The sequence below is a fragment of the Thalassophryne amazonica genome, chromosome 2, assembly GCF_902500255.1.
Source record: "Thalassophryne amazonica chromosome 2, fThaAma1.1, whole genome shotgun sequence".
Lineage (NCBI taxonomy): Eukaryota > Metazoa > Chordata > Actinopteri > Batrachoidiformes > Batrachoididae > Thalassophryne > Thalassophryne amazonica.
In genome coordinates, this window is record NC_047104.1 from 122,531,264 (window position 1) to 122,551,260 (window position 19,997).

Consider the following 19,997-nt stretch of genomic DNA (forward strand, 5'->3'; position numbering starts at 1 on the left):
CCTAAGGACATTATCCCTGGTTACAAACAGAGCAATGTAGTGTATTCTATCAGATGTCAGGAAAACTGTAACGAACACTACATAGGTGAAACTAAGCAACCTTTACACAAAAGGCTATACCAGCACCGCAGAGAGGGCGCCAGTGGACCTCAGTCTGCGGTTCATCTCCACCTTAAAGACAGTAACCACACGTTTGAGGACAGGAAGTTAAAATATTAGCCAGAGAGAAGAAATGGTTTGAGAGAGGGGTCAAGGAGGCATTCTTTGTAAAACATTTGAAACCCAGCCTTAACTGGGGAGGGGGTCTGAGACACGCTTTATCCCCTGTTTACAATGGGATACTAAGGTCAAAGGAATTTCAGTCTTTTGTTCATGGTGATGAGTCATTCACGTCATCAAGGGAGCCATCAGAAAGGCATCCATCCCATCATTAGAGGGACAGCTGTCCTGTCATTAGGTGTGCTAACTACAGCACAATAGTTGCTAATTAGAGCTAGTGTTTAGTCACTAGCCTATAGCAGTGTGCCTGTCAGTAGGAGGGGTCTGGTTAGGTTAAAAACTCCAGCTTTTGTTGGCTTCTGTTTTATTCTTCTCTACAAGAGTCAGACAGAAGTCAGACTTCCAGAGCAAGAATTTTAGCTGAGGAAGCTTCTGCGATTTGAAGCGAAACATCCTCGCGTCAAGCAACCCAGTCCAGTCGAAGATTTAAGCTTCTCTACTACGGAAACCACCTGGACAACTGAGAGACTACACAGAAACAATGTTCTCTTCAGGCAGTCATCTTTATAAATCTCATTGGAACGGCACCAAACAAAAGTTCCAGCATCATCACCTTGCCCAATGCAGATTTGAGATTCATCACTGATTTGATGCAGGTGTTAGTTTTAAAAATTTACAGTGTGATTCCATAATTTATTCCTCAGAATTGAGTGAGTCCATATTTTTTTCCCTCTGCTTGGTCTAAAAAAGTAACCGTTACTGACTGACCGCAATTTTTTTTCCTGATTTCTTATAGTGTTTCTTAAGCCAGAAAGTTGCCATTTGAAATGACTTTAGTTTGTGTCATGTCTGTGATCTGCTTTTTTTCTACAGAATTAAACAACTGAATGAACATCCTCCGAGGCCGGTGATTCCATATTTTTGCCAGGGGTTGTATACACAGCAATTTATTTTATTAACATCCACTCATGAATAATCAGAGCATCAACAAAACATGTGAGAACATTCATAAAAAAAATTGAATTCTAAGGGGTTAATATCCCCACAGTAGGATAAAAACCACATTAAACCCTAAGAATGTGTGTAGTGGTATGCCTTACACCTGAAAGATGGGGTTAATTGATGCTCTGATTACATATTATGCCTCTATGCCAGGTGAATATATCAAATATTGCAGTACAAAGACATGTTAATGTTTTGGCAAACAGGGGGTTAATCTGATGCATTGTACACATTTTAATTTAGTACAACCATGATTTTCTAAAAGTAGACATCCATACCCTTTAAATAAAACAGGTCTCATTTTGTTCTACCGCCGGGAGGGGTATCACCCTTTTCTAGGAGTCTTTTTTGGGCATGGCCGCTACTCTACACCTGTTTGACTACATACAACGTGTGAAGAATATATAAAAGACCAAGTTAAGTCATGATGAAGCCCCAACATGTGAGACAGAAAAATTAAGACCGCCTTAGTTCTAAATCTTGATGTTCCATGAATGGCTGCTTGAAGCTGGCTTTAAAAGCAAGTCACTTCACATAGACCGCTATGTTAAATGGTAAATGGTAAATGGTAAATGGACTGCATTTATATAGCGCTTTTTCCATCTCCATCAGACGCTCAAAGCGCTTACAAATAATGCCTCACATTCACCTCAATGAGAGGGTGCTGCCATACAAGGTACTCACTACACCTGGGAGCAATAGGGGATAAAGAGCTTGCCCAAGGGCCCTTAGTGATTTTCCAATCAGGCTGGGATTTGAACCAAGGATCTTTTGGTCTCAAGACCAACGCTGTAACCACTAGACCATCACCTCCCCTAAAAATTTATTTTTTTATTTTTATTTAACCTTTATTTAACCAGGAATAATCCCATTGAGATTCAGAATCTCTTTTGCAAGGGAGTCCTGGCCAAGAGAGCGGCGCAGTAGTTCCACATAAAGTACACACTTGAAATAACAACAACAAAACAAACATAAAAACAGTTAAAACAATTTAGGAAATCACATCATTACATTATAATCAGCAGTTGCGTTCGGTAAGAGGACATGTGCATGTAGCCGTCGACAAACCTTTGATCCTAGGTTTGAAATCTTCTATACTTGGGAGATAGTCCAATTTAAGTTGACTCTTGTAAGTTATACCAGGATGAGGGTGCAAATGTTTGAATGCACTTTCCCCAAAGACAGTCGGCGTACGAGGAATAGTGTACATTATCAATTTATCGAGCCTGAGACTACAGCTTTTGATATTGACTTTAAGAACCAAGAGAGAACATAAATAAGGAGGCAAATCGCCTCCTTATTAAAATGTCAAGTTTTACATCAGAAATAAACATGGTTACCATCATTCATTCATTTTGCATACCCGTTTATTCTAATCAAGGGTCACATGGGGCTGGAGCCTATCTCAGCAGGCACAGGGCATGAGGCAGTATACACCCACGACAGGGCGCCGATCTGTCACAGGGCCACACACAGACAGACAAATACACACACACACACGGTCAGTTTCCAGTCCACCTAACCTGCCTGTCTTTGGAAGTGTGAGGAAGTCGGAGCACCCAGAGAGAACCCATGCAAACATAGGGAGAACATCCAAACTCCATAAGAAAGGCCACAGTTGGGAAGCGATCCCAAAACCTTCTTCCTGTGAGAGCAGCAGTGCTAACCACTAAGCTATCGAACCGCCTTATTGTTGTTGTTATCATTAGTAGTAGTATCTACCAGCTTAAGCTATTTTAAGCTATAAAGTTATGCATATCAGGGACATGGTCAGAGATAGCTGTGTGCCAGAGTCAGGAAGCTGATAAACAGTGGCTGCTAACTGCTGTGACTATTTTATTACAAATATCTGAGATAATATGGCATGCTGAGTGGTTACTTGTATGAATGAACCATCAGGAAGTTGTTGCTTTGTAATTTACATTAAGTGAAATTTTACTTTAATTTACTGTGAGGAAAATAAGTATATGACACCCTGTGATTTGCAAGTTCTCCCACTTAGAAATCATGGAGGGGTCTGAAATTTTCATCTTAGGTGCATGTCCACTGTGAGAAACATAATCTAAAAAAATCTGGAAATCACAATGTATGATTTTTTAAATAATTTATTTGTATGTTACTGCTCAAATAAGTATTTCAACACCTGTGAAAATCAATGTATATTTGGTACAGTAGTCTTTGTTTGCAATTACAGAGGTCAACGTTTCCTGTAGTTTTTCACCAGGTTTGCACACACTGCAGCAGGGATTTTGGTCCACTCCTCCATACAGATCTTCTCCAAATCTTTCAGGTTTGGAGTTTCAGCTCCCTCTAAAGATTTTCTATTGAGTTTCAGGTCTGGAGACTGCCAGGCCACTCCAGGACCTTGAAATGCTCTTACGGAGCCCCTCCTTAGTTGTCCTGGCTGTGTGTTTGGGGTCATTGTCATGCTGGAAGACCCAGCCATGATCCATCTTCAATGCTCTTACTGAGGGAAGGAGGTTGTTGCCAAAATCTCGCATACATGACCCATCCATCCTCCCTTCAATACGGTGCAGTCATCATGTCCCCTTTGCAGAAGAGCAACCCCGAGAATATGATGTTTCTACCCCCATGCTTCACGGTGGGGATGGTTTTCTTGGGGTTGTTCTCATCCTCTAAAATGGTAAGTGGAGTTGATTCCAAAAAGCCCTCTTCTGGTCTCATCTGACCACATGACTTTCTCCCATGCCTACTCTGGACCATCCAGATGGCACTGGGAACTTAAAACAGGCCTGGACATGTGCTGGCTTGAGCAAGGGGACCTTGCTGCCCTGCAGGATTTTAAACCACGACAGCATCATGTGTACTAATGTAATCTATGTGACTGTGGTCCCATCTCTCTTCAGGTCATTGACCCGGTCCTCCTGTGTAGTTCTGAGCTTTCTCACAATCATCCTTACCCCTCAAAGTGAGATCTTGCATGGAATCCCAGACTGAGGGAGATTGTCAGTCATCTTGTGTTTCTTCCACTTTCTAATAAATAATCATAACAGTTGTTGTTTTCTACCAAGCTGCTTGCCTGTTGTCCTGTAGTCCATCCCAGTCTTGTGCAGGTCTACAGTTTTGTCCCTGGTGTCCTTAGACAGCTCTTTGGTCTTGGCTATGGTGGACAGGTTGGAGTGTGATTGATTGAGTGTGTGAACAGGTGTCTTTTATACAGGTAACAAGTTCAAACAGGTGCAATTAATACAAGTAAAGAGTGTAGAATAAGAGGGCTTCTTAAAGAAAAATGAACAGGTCTGCGAGAGCCAGAACTCTTGCTGGTTGGTAGGGGATCAATTACTTATTTGCAGCACTAACATATAAATAAATTTGTAAAAAATCATACATTGTGATTTCCAGATTTTTCTTTTTTTTTTTTAGATTATGTCTCTCACAGTGGACATGCACCTAAGATGAAAATTTCAGACCCCCTCCATGATTTCTAAGTGTGACAGCTTGCAAAATCACAGGGTGTTCAAATATTTTCCTCACTGTATATGTTAGCACTGTTAGCACTAATTAGCAGAGAGGTTGGTGATATTAGGTCCACTGATGGTGCAATGGTTACCATAGCAATATGCCCACACCCAAGCCAGAACCAAGTCCACAAAAATATGTTACTGAAAGACCAAAGCCAAATTTAGCCTGTTAGCCTAAGCTTATCTTAGCTTATTTTGTAATTGCATGAATGGGGCATGTTCAGGCTTCATTCAACCTGCCAAGGTCACGCCAGTTTTGCCCACATTCTAGCCCTTTGTCCAACTATGCATTGGCCAGGATTTAGAAAGAGTTCGGCACTGCCAAGATAGTGACAGTGCTTGTATGATGTACACAGGATAGGAGGCATCAAGTTACTTTGCTTTCTTTTATTCATTTCAGTAAAATTCAGTGACTGCCATGGCATGCTTTGACATTAATAATGTTCCTTGTGTAAGAGATATGAGAGACAGAAACAGAGAAAAAACAGCACCAGCGATCCATTTTCTCACTCTGTCTCTCCCTCGTATTAGAGCCGATTTGTGTAACAGTAGACATGACTAAAATATGCTAAGATATCCATAAACATTGCCCTGTGAAGGACTTTTGTGGGCAGACAAATCAGGGTAGAGTAGAGGCAGTGGCAGAGTGGTGTTGCGTTCCTTCTTACTGTTCTGACAGTGACATCACCAGTGTGTCAGATGTTGAGGATGGCAGGGGGTTGTGCTGTCTGTCACAAGATTTGAAGTGACTGTCCTGGAGAACCGGGCCTCAAGGCATCACATCTACCTGGCAGGAGAGGAGCACCCTGGATAGATATGAATGAGTGATGGTTGGACAGATGCTCAACACACAGCAACTGATGAAGAAGACAGTCAGAGAGTGGTACCACCTGAGCAACACCCACATAATAGGTGCTGAACATGACTGCAGTAAATATGTTCCTCTGTTTTGGGGGTGAAGGTCAGTTACCTGCCAGGATTGATGTGACAGTTGGGAACAGGCCACAGCTGCCAGCATCTTCAACAGGAGGGGACCATTGCTCACCTTGACAGCCTTCAACATGCCAGTAAGGCATAAAATGTGTGTGATGGCTTAGTATTCATTGGAGATGTCACTTTCTAGCTCATGTAAGTGAGATCAGAAATGAGGTGTCCCTTAGGGCCCAACAGGGGAGGAGGAAAGCTGTCACATGGGTGATGTGGCAGGGACATTTCATTCTCAAACTGACACAGCAACAGTACTGGGATGGAGTAGATGATCCAGGTGAGAGTGGTAACCTGGTGGCAGCAATCTTGCTCCATCTGGCAGAGTGAGAGAAAGGCTTCACAGGTGCCACTTTGAAATTAGGGTGCAAGAGTCAAATAAATGGACTGCAGATGCTCAAAGTCCTGTACAGTGAGCATCACATTCACCCACAGACCCCAATATCAGGCTGCTGCCATAAAAGGTGACTCTCTGGCTTGGGATTTCAGCGAGGGGCGGTGGCATCTCCCCCTGAGGAAATTGGGTGTGAAGATGAACTGCTCTTTTAGGGATCAGTAAAATTGTTTGAACTTGAACTTGAAGGTGCTCCAATAAAACCCAAGAGCAGCTTGGAGATTAAGAACCTTTCGAAGGGTACTAGTATGTTGAGAAGGAGTCAGAGGGTTGTCTGGTCCCAAGCCTGCTGCTCTGTCTTTTAGTCCAGGGATGGGCATGATGAGCCAAGATAGTGGAGGTTTCCATTGCTACTTATCCATTCAGCAGTTGATTTCACAAGTCTTTATATTGAGGGAAACTAGACCTTCATGGCACACTGTTGCCCATTTATGCTCAAGGTAATTCCCTCCCTTTGTACCCCAGAGGGTGATAGTTACTCACCACCTGAAGATGACGGTGAAGTTATAAACAAATTCACCATCCGATAACCTGAGCAAATAAGGTAGACAGCTTATTGTATAGAGCTGACAACCTCGTAGGCGGAGAGTGCAATGATCTGTCTCAGAGCTGAGGGTAGAACCCTTGAGGAAATAACCAAAAGCAGAGCTCATTCGAGGGTGGAACATGTACAATACAGAACTGAGCAGTAATCACTGTAATATTCTAATGTTATGATAGAATGAGTTGTTGTTGGTCTTTCAGCTGTCCCCAGATGTTTAGGGTCACCACAGCGGATCCAGTACTTACAACGGATGCCCTTCCTGATGCAACTCCAGTTCTAAATGTAAAAATAAACACCGCCCCTGGACTTCCCAAGCATTCTCCCAGCAGAGTCCTAACACAATGTACTCTACTTCTGTTCTGAGACCTGATGAGATGAGGTGTACACAAAGTGGTGTGACTCTGTAATAGAATGAGTACAGAAGAACATTGGAAGATTGAGTAATTCGCTCCTGTTTGTGAACAGCCTGGAGCACACAATTTTTCATGCACCATTATGAAACGTTTGATGAAGATTCATATTCTGATAGGCAAACAAACATCTTCTCTGTCTTGCTATATTATTGTGACTTGGATGCTGACACCCCTATTCCACAGCATGCCATTCTATTACAGTCGCCCACAATCCCCCCCAAAAAAGTGCAAAAACTGATGAAAAATCCTATCTTTAACATTGAACAGATTTTCAAAAATTCATAACTCTTGTCAAAACACAACAAATTAATTTCATATGTGAAAGCGTTATGTAGGATGGTATCCTTTATTGACTGACAAAATTTGATACAGATCTAATCTAGGTTGTAGATTTTGTGGCTGTTTAAATTTAACATTGAAAACCCTTTTTAATGTATATTTTACTTTATATCTTAATCAAACATGCCCCAGTCACTCTCATATTTGAAAGTTAGGTGCAGACTGGCACTCTCTATCGCCTGGCAAAATTTGATCTGGATCTGAGACAGATTGTGGATTTTATGGACATTTTAATTTAATATTGAAAAGCCCATTTCGTGGGCATTTTGCATTATATCTCAATCAAAAGTGGCTCAGTCACTCTTACCTACACAACAAAAATTGGATGAGGTTCCAATTTCTGCCTATCTATCTTACAGTTATTAGTGGGAAACTAAGTGCCAAAAAGCAAAGACAATTGTGCGTAGCAGAGATAACCAATGTTCAAAGAACCAAAGAATTCAGAAACTGGAAAAAGTAAAAAAAAAAAAAAAAAACAACAACCTGACAACACCACAAAAAAAAAAAAAAAAAAAGATTCAAGTGCCTGAACTAAATATATACTCCTGACATTTGATCACATGTAATTTAGCTTATGAAAAGCCAATTCTAACACAACTTTTACCTTGAAATTTTTTTTCAAGGTAAATGTTTTTGTGGAAATGGAAAATAGTGTTGGTGGATGTTTGCATTCTGCACTCTAGTTTTAATTTTATGTCTCCTCAAAATGTTTTTGCTATTTTAATTATTTTACAATTTTCTATGTAATGCATATTGCAATAGTTTGCTTTATAATATTAAAATTCAGTAAGGTATATCTTATATATTATATTCCAATTCTAAGGTGGAACTATGTTAGTATACTAAGGTATATATAAATATCTAAAAAGGAAGAGTAAAATAGAAGAGTAGAAAAGAGTAGATTAGAGCCACTTCGGTGCCTGGTCTTGAGAACCAGGGATGGTAGGGTTGTGTAGGATATGTCCAGATACTCACTGACTACATCATTAAAATGGTTGAAGTGCATATATAATTGAAATCACAGTTTCACAGCTAAATAGAAAATACATATTGAGTCATATTCGGGTTCTGCAGCACTTTTTGGCACATCACCCCACATCTTTTTTTATTCGTATGGACATACTGTTAGAGTACCATGTAGGAGGATATGAACAGACCACCCACACAGCAAGAAAGTGTACAAAAAGAATACATGGGAAAGCTGCAAGCGCATAGGGGGTGGGGTGGGGGTGCTAACACATGTATTAGGAAAGCGACTTCGCTATGGGTGAGGACAGGTGGGAGAGAAAAGTAAGACTGGCAGAGATGAGATGAACAAGAGGAGGAAAACATCAGTAGGAGAACTCATCACAATGCAGAGCAGGGGAGCAGCTTGCAGCCTGCTCTGCAGGAATCCTATCTTCCGGGCTCAGAGCAGGTAATAGCAATGCTCCAGTCATTATTACTGGGAGAAGAACAGGAAAAAAGCTTGTGATGCCTGTTGAAGCCTGAGACTTTCTATTGGAAGCTTCTGACTCCACGGCAATCTCCAGCAGCAGACTGAGTAGAAACAAGTGACTTCAAAATGTATATGGTATCTGATTTATAGATGAGGATGTGGAACAGAAGGAATTATAAGGGTCAAAACTACACTTTATTTATTTATTTATTTATTTGGATGAAAATAGCAATTTTCCATTCCCATCCTTCAATCACAAAAGGAGAGTTGAGGCTTTGTTTACTCACTGAATCCAATGTGATAGCAGCGAGTTCACGATTATCTCCATGTACAGTAAATTTAGCTTGAATTCATCACATTTTTTTTTCTGAAAGCAACCAAGGCTGTGAATTGGCTCAAGGAACAAAACTGAAAACCAAAAACTTCTTATCTGCTCGTAGCCACATTAATGACTCCAAATTGCATTTGTTTGTAGAGCAGCCAGGTTAGGGGTTGGTTATGATTAGGAGTTATTGTCAAGGTTAGGAGTTAGGTTTAGGATTAAGCTTGGGTTTAAATTAAGTTCAAAGTTTCTGTGAAGGTATGGTAAATGGACTGCATTTATATAGCACTTTTCCATTTGCATCAGACACTCAAAGCACTTTACAATAATCAGTGGTGGGCGCAGCTAACCCAAAAGTTAGCTTCAGTAACCATTAATCAAATAACTGAAAAGTTATCTTTTATGACGATAAAACTGCCAAAAAATGATCTTTGTTACAGATAACCGATAACCGAGAAATATTAGTATTGATTTGGACGTGGCCACATCAGATTACACTGTCGGTTTCTGACAAACCAGTTTCACTTTAAGCATTGCAGGGGCTGCTGGGTAATAGAGGTGGGCAAATCGATCCTAATATCGATAATATCGATGCCAATGCTGGTATTGATATTGAATGATCCTCGTGTAAAAATATTGATACTCAAGCTTTTTTTCTCTCCCGCAACGCACTGACTGCTGTGCATGAAGATTCATCAAAGTCTACTCTCTGTCTATAAGAGTAGTGCTGCACTGTGTCACACAACATGGAGCAGCACACCCTCCCCCCTCTGGTCTTTTGTTGTTGCGCCATCACTTGGCTCAGCGGCGACAGCCATGCAGGTAGGCTCAGCCTGGCCCGTCCACTCAGCGCTCTCTTTGAGTCAGCCTTCTACCTCAGGAGATTTTGTTTTAAGTTGTGTTGAGTGATATTTTTTAAACAAAAATGTTGATTGTGATAATAAAGTATTTTGCTGTCACGTACAATGTTTGGCAAAATTCTATCCTAGGTCTTTTGAATCCTTTGGATCTATGAAGCTTAAATATGAAAAAGTATCGGTATCGATATCGGCGATACTGGGCCTGTATTTACTTGGTATCGGATCAATACCAAAATTCCTGGTATCGCCCACCTCTACTGGGTAAATTCAAGGATCACAAACACAAAGAACGTACGAAAAATGAATAAAAAACAACAAAAAAACCCCCAAACACTTTCATCATCTTTCAAAAGCAGTAAAACACAGTATTAGAAGTCACAGTTTATCTCAGTATTAGATACACCGTCATTTACGAACTAAAAGCTGCCACTTTTTCACACGCTTTCAACCCTGTGGTTTAAACAACCGAAGTATGTCCATTAATGCATTGAGTGGCAGAGTAAAGACACATAGTAAATATAAATTCTTACCTGTTAATTTCAGTGGGATTCATCTGAATAAATAATCCACATAAAGCATCCTTTTTTAAAATCCAAAACAGTGTCGAAACGTGAAGAAAAGTCTCTCCCTCTGTACACACAGCTGCGCCATGAGAGCTTCTCTCCCCCACAGTCTTGGCGATTAAATTACAGCCACAAAGAAATAAATAAAATAATGTTACAATAAGTCTGTTTTGTTTTTGTGTCGAGTGGACAAGTCACTGTAACGTCCAAAGTGAACCTGAACTACACTACCCATAATGCTCCCTGCGTCGACCAGCCAATCACGTTTTGCGCTTAATGATGATGTCATCAGCAAGCTACAGGCAGCCAGTCTGCTCAGTGGCTATAAACACACCATAAACAGACTAAAATGTTTGATTTTAGGGTTTACAAACATTTTTGACCATTAAACTTTACCATCAAAGAAAATGCTATTAGACTGAAAGATCCATCCATCTTCTACCGCTTAGTCCAATTAAGGGTCGCGGGGAGCTGCAGCTATCCCAGCAGTCATAGAGCGCGAGGCGGGGTACACCCAGGACAGGACGCCAGTCTATCACAGGGCCACAAATAGACAAACAAACACAGACACACCCACACACACCTGCGAACAATTTTAAAGATTCCAATCCACCTAACCCGCATGTCTTTGGATGTGGGAGGAAACCGGAGCACCCGGAGGAAACCCACGCAAACACGGGGAGAACATGCAAACTCCACAGAAAGGCCACGGGAATTGCACCCACGACCTTCTTGCTGTGAGGCAACAGTGCTAAACACTAAGCCACCGTGCTGTCCGGACTGAAAGATATCGGAACTAAATTTATTGGAAGATAATTGGTCCGAAGATGGTTTTAAAACTTATCTGAAAATCTAATCTGATAGCAAAAACATTAGCTTTGATAATTATCTGCTATCAAATTAACTGAACTGTGCCCACCACTGACAATAATGCGTCACATTCACCCCAATGTCAGGGTATGCATGATAACTTTATGTTATGAACCATGCCTGCATGTGTGCAGTGTGAGGCACTGCGGCCTAAGTGGTAGGATGTTCCACGTCTGCGCAAATTGCATGAATTTGTGCCCCAATCATGTTAAGGATGTTTTTTTCTACTTTACTATTAAATGACTGTGGTAAATCTATACAGGTGGTTACAAATATTTGTAGTCACAGAAAGTTTTAAGATCATCCGTTCAAAAGGTAATTTCAAGTGCTACATATAGATAGAAGAAGGTGTTTACGTCATAATTATATACAGGAAGAATTCCAAATCATGGTGTGATTACCTTACTCCCTTCTGAATGATGATCAGAAACTATTGTTCCTGTACAAGTCAAGTCAAGTCTAGAAGCATATTCTGGTACTGCACCATGGAACCGCCTTGGGTCCACTTTCACCTTTGGTCACTGGTTATGGGGTGATTCCACAGTGCGCCGCTCTTTCCTGTTTAATCCCCAACAGCAAATCAGGGCACATTTTGAAGCATCATAATAACTTCTTCATCCGTCATTGTCATCTTGAACAAACTTGGTTTTCATCATAGTTACAGCCATTGTCGCCAGCAGTTTTGAAATCTGAGTTAAATTTTCAAACTGTTCAAAAATATAATCCTGACTCACAAAAGCGTTGCTAGTGCGTAGTAACATCCGGGTGTCTTAACAGCTTCATCCATGTTTGATCCTCTGCAAACATAGTGAGTACGGCTTGAAACTTGTTTTATTGTACTTCATCGGGGTAAAAATTTGAAGCAGAAACAGTGTTTGATGCAGTTCAGGCTCACAGCACAGTCAGGTGGAGCTCCTTACTTTCATTTTTGGGCAGATTGCCAGGTCAAAAACAAGTGCAAAAACAGATGAAATGTCAAGGGGTTGACATTTTGTCCGTTTTTGCACTATGTGTAAAGGGGCCATAAACAGGATCTATTTTTTAACTTAACTTTTGAAATCAGGTGTATGCAAAGCAGATTGGCTACATATCTTTTCCATTTAAATTGGTTCTTAAATGTGTTGTCCAACTTCATTCACCTCATCTGTACCAGCACCCTGTGCCCATGCATTTATTTTATTTGAATGCTGTACCACTATGTACGAACCACGTACCACCATTGCAGTTTTGGGCAGCAAGGTACCTCAGTCGTTAGCACTGTTGTGTCACAGCAGGAAGGTCTGGGGATTACTTCCACCCTTGCCCAGTTCCTTTCTGTGTTGATTTTGCATGTTGTCTGCTTGGGCACTCTGGTTTCCTCCCACCATCAAAAACATGCTTATTGGGTGTACTTTGTCTGTGCCACTGTTCAAGGCTGCGTCTCTACAGGATTGTGGCTGCCTACCGCTCCTAGTGGTTGGATTGTGTCAAACTGTAATTGGGATGGATTAAATGCAGAGGACATATTTTGTATGCACAACAATACTAAAGGCCTTTCTTCCCCACTGCATTTTCTTTTATGAATTGTTGTGGCGGTTCAATGACAATTAAATTGAATCTGTCAGCGAAAATGAGTAGTTTAGCCTGAAAGATGACTCTCAGAAAGAAAATATGCCAATCTGTCTTGTAAATCAGACAAATCAAATTGCTTAACAAAATCAAGATTTAACATGTTTCACTTGATTCACTAAAATTATCCTCTGTACTCATTCAAACTATCAACAGTTTGACATTCAGGAATTCTCTGATGAACAGCTTCAGTCACAACCCAGATTGTTTCCATTGTTCCAATTGGTTTTAATACAACCCAAAGAGCACACAGGAAACCATGTTGGCATTAAGGTTAGTTAAGTTGTTTGTGACCACTTAACTAACCTTAATGCAGTGGTGCCCGAGTTCAGTCCTTGAGATCTACCTTCCTGACACTCTTAGTTGTCTCTCTGCTCCAACACACCTGAATCCAGTGAAAGGCTCATTAAAAGCCTGCTAAAGTCTTTCATTGGATTCAGGTTTGTTGGAACAGGGAGACAACTAAGAGTGTCAGGAAGGTAGATCTCAAGGACTGAACTCGGGCACCCCTGCCTTAATGGAAGGTTGTTGGTTCAGTCGGTTGGGGGCATGCACGTTGGCTTAGTTATTAGCAAGCGAACAGTGAGAAGGTCCCAGGCTCGATTCCCACCTGGTGCGTGGATGGAGTTCATATCTTTCCCTCATGTTTGCATGGATTACCCCGGTGTTTTGGCTTCCTCTCACTTCCAAAGACATGCAGGTTAGGTGATTTCATGACTCTAAAAGCAAGTTCAATAACAACAGTCAAATAACAACAACAAAAATTATAAACTTTTGTTTTACTCCAGTCCTTAGTACTCAGGTTGAGACTCAAGTGAGACTAAAGTATGGTTGAACTGTGGTCTTAATGGGTTCCTACTATCAAAACTGTGTGTGTGTGTGTGTGTGTGTGTGTGTGTGTGTGTGTGTGTGTGTGTGTGTGTGTGTGTGTGTGTGTGTGTGTGTGTGCGTGTGCGTATCTGTAATGGATTAATGTGAGACATCACTGTAAATTGGTTCAGACATGTTTCTTGGATGGAAGAGCAGCCTGAATGATTCCATTTGCCATATCCAAAAAAAAAAAAAAAAAAAAACTGAGTGGGAAATGGTAGGCTCAAGGTAAATAAATGTCCTCATGACTGAAGGGTCATAGGTTTAATCCCCTGCCAAAGATCTACAAGGACAGTTAAAGAGTTGGACTTGTCATACGCTCGTTACCACAGTTAAGGTGTCTTTCAGCAAGGTCCCCAACTCCCACGTTAGCCCTGGTGTGCATGCCAGCTCGTGACATTAGCATGCATGAATGAATGGGTGAATGTGAGGCATCAGCGTAAAACACATTTAGCATTTGCACATTTTAGATGGACTGACCTTGCTATATACATGCAGTCGGTTTATTATTTACCATCATATTACTTGTGCTTACCCAAGACAGTATGATGAGTCTTGAATACACGGTACTCATATCTACTGACATCTGTGTCATGACATGTTCCTCTGACAGGCCATTCCAGTTAAAGTGCATAGCTGAGTAGGCATGTGGGTATTAACATTTCCCTTCTTGGTGGAAAATGAACTGCACTTGATGTAAAAAGATGTCTTCTTCAATCCTGAAAGAGATCTGTTTTGCTGGTGTGTTGTGTTATTGTGGCATTAGTGAATGAGAACATGTTTCACTGATATCCAGGTATCAGCCAAACAATTAGAACAAGCAACTTAAGATACATCAACACAATGGTTTTGGTTTCCCTGTTAAAATGTCAAGCAATACATCTATATTTTAATAAGACGGTACACTGAACACAAATATAAATGCAACACTTATTTTTTCTCCCATTTTTCATGAGCTGAACTCAAAGATCAAAACCATTTTCTATATATTCTGAAGACCTATTTCTCATGAATCTGTCTAAATCTGTGTAAGTGAGCACTTCTCCTTTGCCGAGATAATCAGTCCCACCACACAGGTGTGGCATATCAAGATGCTGATTAGACAGCATGATTATTGCACAGGTGTGCCTTAGGCTGGCCACAGTAAAAGGCCACTCAAAATGTGCAGTTTTGCATAGTCAGTATCTGATGTGACCACTATTTACCTCACGCAGTGCAACGCATCTCCTTCACATAGAGTTGATGAGCAGCCAGATGCCGACGAATGTGAGCATTTGCTCACTGAGGTCAGTTACGATGATGATCTGCAGTCAAGTTGGGGCCCAGATGAGGACGACGAGCATGCAGATAAGCTTCTCTGAGATGGTTTCTGACAGTTTGGTGCAGAAATCCTTTGGTTCTGCAAACCGATTGTTGCAGCAGGTGTCCGGGTGGCTGGTCACAGATGATCTTGGAGGTGAACATGTTTGATATGAAGGTCCTGGGCTGGTGTGGTTACATGTGGTCTGTGGTTGTGAGGCTGGATGGATGTACTGCCAAATTCTGTGAAACATCTTTGGAGACAGCTAATGGAAGAGAAATGAACATTCAATTCATGGGCAACAGCTCTGGTAGACCTTCATGCACTCTGCATGCCAATTGCACACTCCCTCAAAAACTACAACTGTGTGATAAAACTGCACATTTCAGAGTGGCCTTTTACTGTGGCCAGCCTAAGGCACACCTGTGCAATAGTCATACTGTCTAACCAGCATCTTGATATGCCACACCTTTGAGGTGGGATGGATTATGTCGGCAACACAGATTTAGACAGATTTGTGAACAGTATTTGAAAGAAATAGGTCTTTTGTGTGTATAGAAAATGTTTTAGTTGTTTGAGTTCAGCTCATGAAAAATGGGAGCAAAAACAATGTGTTGCATGTATCTTTTTGTTCAGTGTATTTTCCTCCACTACTATCAGTGCTGTATGTGTTCTTCCTGCTCATATAATCATCAGCATCATCACATCAATCACTTTCATTGTCTCTTATTAGCAGTGTAGTTGAAGCCAGGCCTGCCAGACTTACTATTACATTGCATCTATACCAATTAGAATTAATTCAAAAATGTCCTTCACCTTCCCATAATTAGAGCCCTGAATTCAGGTTCTTCCAAGCCTGTGGTCATCGAGTCTTCATACAAAGTCACGATTATAATCAGAAAGTTAATAAAGGTTTCATTTTGAATATTATCTTCTTGAATATAGGTTATTATTACATTATTTCCCCCCGTTTCTCCTGTTTTATTAAGATGAGGCAAATGTCTGCAACACCACCTGCTTCCATCCTCTCTCTCTGCTTCCAGCCACTGGTGTTCGACAGCCGTGCTTCTGCTGAAAAAGCACAATCATAGCGTGACTGAAGGAGATTTCACAGAGACAATACTTATTTGGTCACAACAGCTGATAAAATCAAAAGCAAACCGCTCCCTTAATATCTCAGGGAAATTCTCAATCCAGCTGCTTTTTCGCTAACAACTTTTTGGGTCGTGGAAAGATAATCATCTGAACCATTCCAAAGATTAGGAAGCCAAGTGCTTTAATATGTCTTATGGTAATGCAGACTTGTTTTAATAAGCTGCCTGTTCTCTCTCCCTGCAAAGTGAGACTAATATCTTAGCCTAAGCAGAAAGGTCACCCGGGTCAAATCCAGATGAAATTGCTGCTCCTTTTTAATTCCTTCACTATCTCTTTAAACAAAAAGGGGGAAAAGTTAAATATAAAGAAGTCTTCTGTGCTATTACAGTGCCAAGATGAGGGTTATACCATATGGAAGAGGTATCGCAGAGCAAGCCCCCCCCCCCCCGCCTATGGGTACATATTCACAATATAGGAAACTGTTTGAAGGATTTAAAAAATAAAACTTTCCAGTGACATTGATCTTTCACTTTTTGAGAGTAAGAACACTGAACATACATAAAACAGGTAAAAGAGATGCAAAGCATAATTTTGTGTAACAAATTTTAGGTCAGAAAAAATTCCAGTGATCTTGATCTTTGACTCTCTGATCAGAAAGTTTGAAGGGGTTGAGTTACCCATCATACACATACAGTATATCCATCTATTTTTTTACACATACCAGGAGGCTGGAGCCTATCCCACAAGTCACTGGGTGAGGTAGGGTACAGTCTGGACAGGCCGCTAGTCTCTCACAGGGCCGACATATTTTCACACATGCATTCATGCTGCCACTCACAGTCATGATTTCACCTAACCTGCATATCTTTGGAAGTGAGAGGAAGCCAGAGCACCCAGAGATACAGTGGGGAAAATAAGTATTTGACCCCCTGTCAGTTGTGCAGGTTTTCCCACCTACAAAGAATGGAGAGGTCTGTAATTTTTATCATAGGTACACTTCACTACACTTTGAATTTGTTACCTGTATAAAAGACACCTGTTCACACACACAGTCAATCACACTCCAACCTGTCCACCATAGCAAGACCAAAGAGCTGTCTAAGGACACCAGGGACAAAACTGTAGATCTGCACAAGGCCAGTAAGTTCAAACAGGTGCAAATATACAGGTAAGACTGCAGAATAAGAGGTCTTCTTAAAGAAAAATTAACAGGTCTGTGAAAGCCAGAATTCTGGTAGGGGGTCAAATACTTATTTTATGCAATAAAATGCAAATTAATTACTTTAAAATCATACAATATGATTTACTGGATTTTTTTTTAAATTCTGTCTCTTACAGTTGAAGTGTACCTACAATACAAATTACAGACCTCTCCATTCTTTGTAGGTGGGAAAACCTGCAAAACTGACAGGGGGTCAAATACTTATTTTCCCCACTGTAACTCAAGCAAACATGGGAAAAGGTGCAAACTCTACCCAGAAAGCACCAGGCGCTTTCTAATCAATAAGCCACCATGCTGCCCCTACATAAACAGTAAATATAATACAATGCTAAAATACCCTCGGCCATATGAGAATAAAAATAGGAAAGTTAATGTCACCTTATGAGCTCTTAAAATAGGTGAAAGTTGTCCATCTTTGAACTTGTCCAAGGTCTGTGTCCCAATAATGGTCCCTGTGAATTTGAAGACCCTGGCACTAATAGGAGTGGACTTATGCTGAGTGTGTGGAAGGAATGTGACCTTTTTAACCCCTCTGAATAGGTCAAGGTTACCCATCTTTGAAGTTGTCCCAGTTCTGTGTGCCAAGAATGCTCCCTGTGAATTTGGAGACCCTGGAAACAATAGGAATGGAGTTATGCTAAGTGTGTAGAAAGAATGTGACTTTTGACCACTTAGAAAAGGTCAAGGTTACCCATCTTTGAACTTGTCCAAGGTCTCTGTCCCAGGAATTTTCCCTGTGAAGTTGAAGACCCTGGCAGTAATGGGACTGGACTTAAGCTGAGTCCAGGAATGGACGGACAGATGGACGGACAGATGCAAAGTCTTTGCAATGTCCGATGGCCATATTTTGGCCTTGGGTAAAAATAATTGGTTTGGGAAAGCAGAATTTGTTGTGCTCATGAGCCCAGTGTAATCATAAAGGGACTGCATTTCTGTAATGCTTTTCTATTGAGCACTCACAATGGATGAGGATTAAGGGTGTAACGGTACATGTATGTGTATTGAACCGTTTCGGTACGGGACGTTCAGTTCGGTACAGAGCTGTGCATGGGTGAATTTGCGTTGCGTGTGTTTACATTCAGTGTTGCCAACTTAGCGACTTTCTCACTAAATCTGGTGACTTTCCAAACCCTCTTGATGACTTATTTTCTCAAAAGCGACTAGCAACAAATCTAGCTTCTTTTCCTGGCATTACTGGAGACTTTTCTGATGTTTGTCGACTGAAAGTGAAAGTCTCTGTTGTCACTGAGTGGCAGCGGCTCTCCCCCTCCTCTGCTGCCTGCAGCAGCCTGTTTAAAGTGCCGAGCAGAGGGATATCTACAATCCTCCTCACTCGGACTCGCTCAGCCTACTGACTTTGTTTGCTGCGCTTTGATTAAATAGTCCCCAGACTTTGAGAAGCCCTGGCCTTGAGAAGTTATTTTAATAAGTGATGGCCATTTTAATGGCAAAATAATAAGCAAAAAAGAATCATGTTCATTTGTGGTTCTAATTTTTTTAAGGTGGTTTTACTCACTTTTTTTGCCTCTCCACAATGTTTTTTTTTCAGAACTTTACTTAAAAAGATACAAAGTCTGTTAGAAAAGTATCTGACCTTTTTATTTTTTGCAATAACCTTATGGATTTGAATCACGTGTGTTTGCATCAGCCAAGCTTGAACCTTCGTGCGCATGCGTGAGTTTTTTCACGCCTGTCGGTTGTGTCATTCGCCTGTGAGCAGGCTTTGAGTGAGCACTGGTCCTCCCCCCTCATCGGATTTTCATTGTGAGGAAAATGTCTGAAGGGCTGGAGCAGCGCTGCATCAAATTTTTCCAGAAACTGTGAGAGACAGCCAGGTGGACACCATTCGGAAAATTCAGATGGCTTTCAGGGACGACTTTATGGGCATCATACAAATTAAGGAGTGGTACAGACGGTTTAAACACGGCGCACAATGGCGGAGGGCGCGCCGCACTCCGAGCAGCGATCGACAGGCTGAAACGACCAGATCATTTCCAAACTGAATGCTGGGTTGATGCGGGATGTCGTCTGACTACCAGAGAAATGGCAGAAAAGGTGGACATACCACTTTTCCGGCACATTCCACTGTTAAAGGAGATTTTGTCATGAAAACAGGAGTGGAGGAATTCGCCACGGAGCCGCTAATGGCGCGGAACGAAAGCACCTCTGTGTTGGTCTCACAGGACATGTGACATGCCCAGATCTTCGACAATTTCTCAGATACTCACTCGACTGAAAAGCCACCCAAAGCCATCTGAATCTTCCGAATGGTGGAAGAGCTGGGCATGTCCCGTGAGACTTCCAACACGGAGGTGCTTTTTGTTCTGCGCCATTAGCGGCTCCGTCCTGACGCGCAAATTCCACCACACGTTACAAAATCTCCTGTAACAGTGTAATGTGCCGAAAAAGTGCTATGTCCACCTCTCTTGCCATTTCTCTGGTAGTCAGACGACATCCCAGATCAACACAGCC

At 41.4% G+C, this 19,997-nt stretch overlaps 1 long non-coding RNA gene across 1 annotated transcript; it reads right to left on the bottom strand.

Annotated features, from left to right (window-relative positions):
* Positions 1-352: 352 nt before the first annotated feature.
* LOC117502879 lies at positions 353-18,705 on the bottom strand. Its single transcript, XR_004558423.1, has 3 exons — positions 18,482-18,705; positions 12,956-12,962; positions 353-363 (listed from the first exon to the last, which is right to left on the bottom strand). It is a non-coding gene; the product is annotated as an uncharacterized LOC117502879 (long non-coding RNA).
* Positions 18,706-19,997: the final 1,292 nt, after the last annotated feature.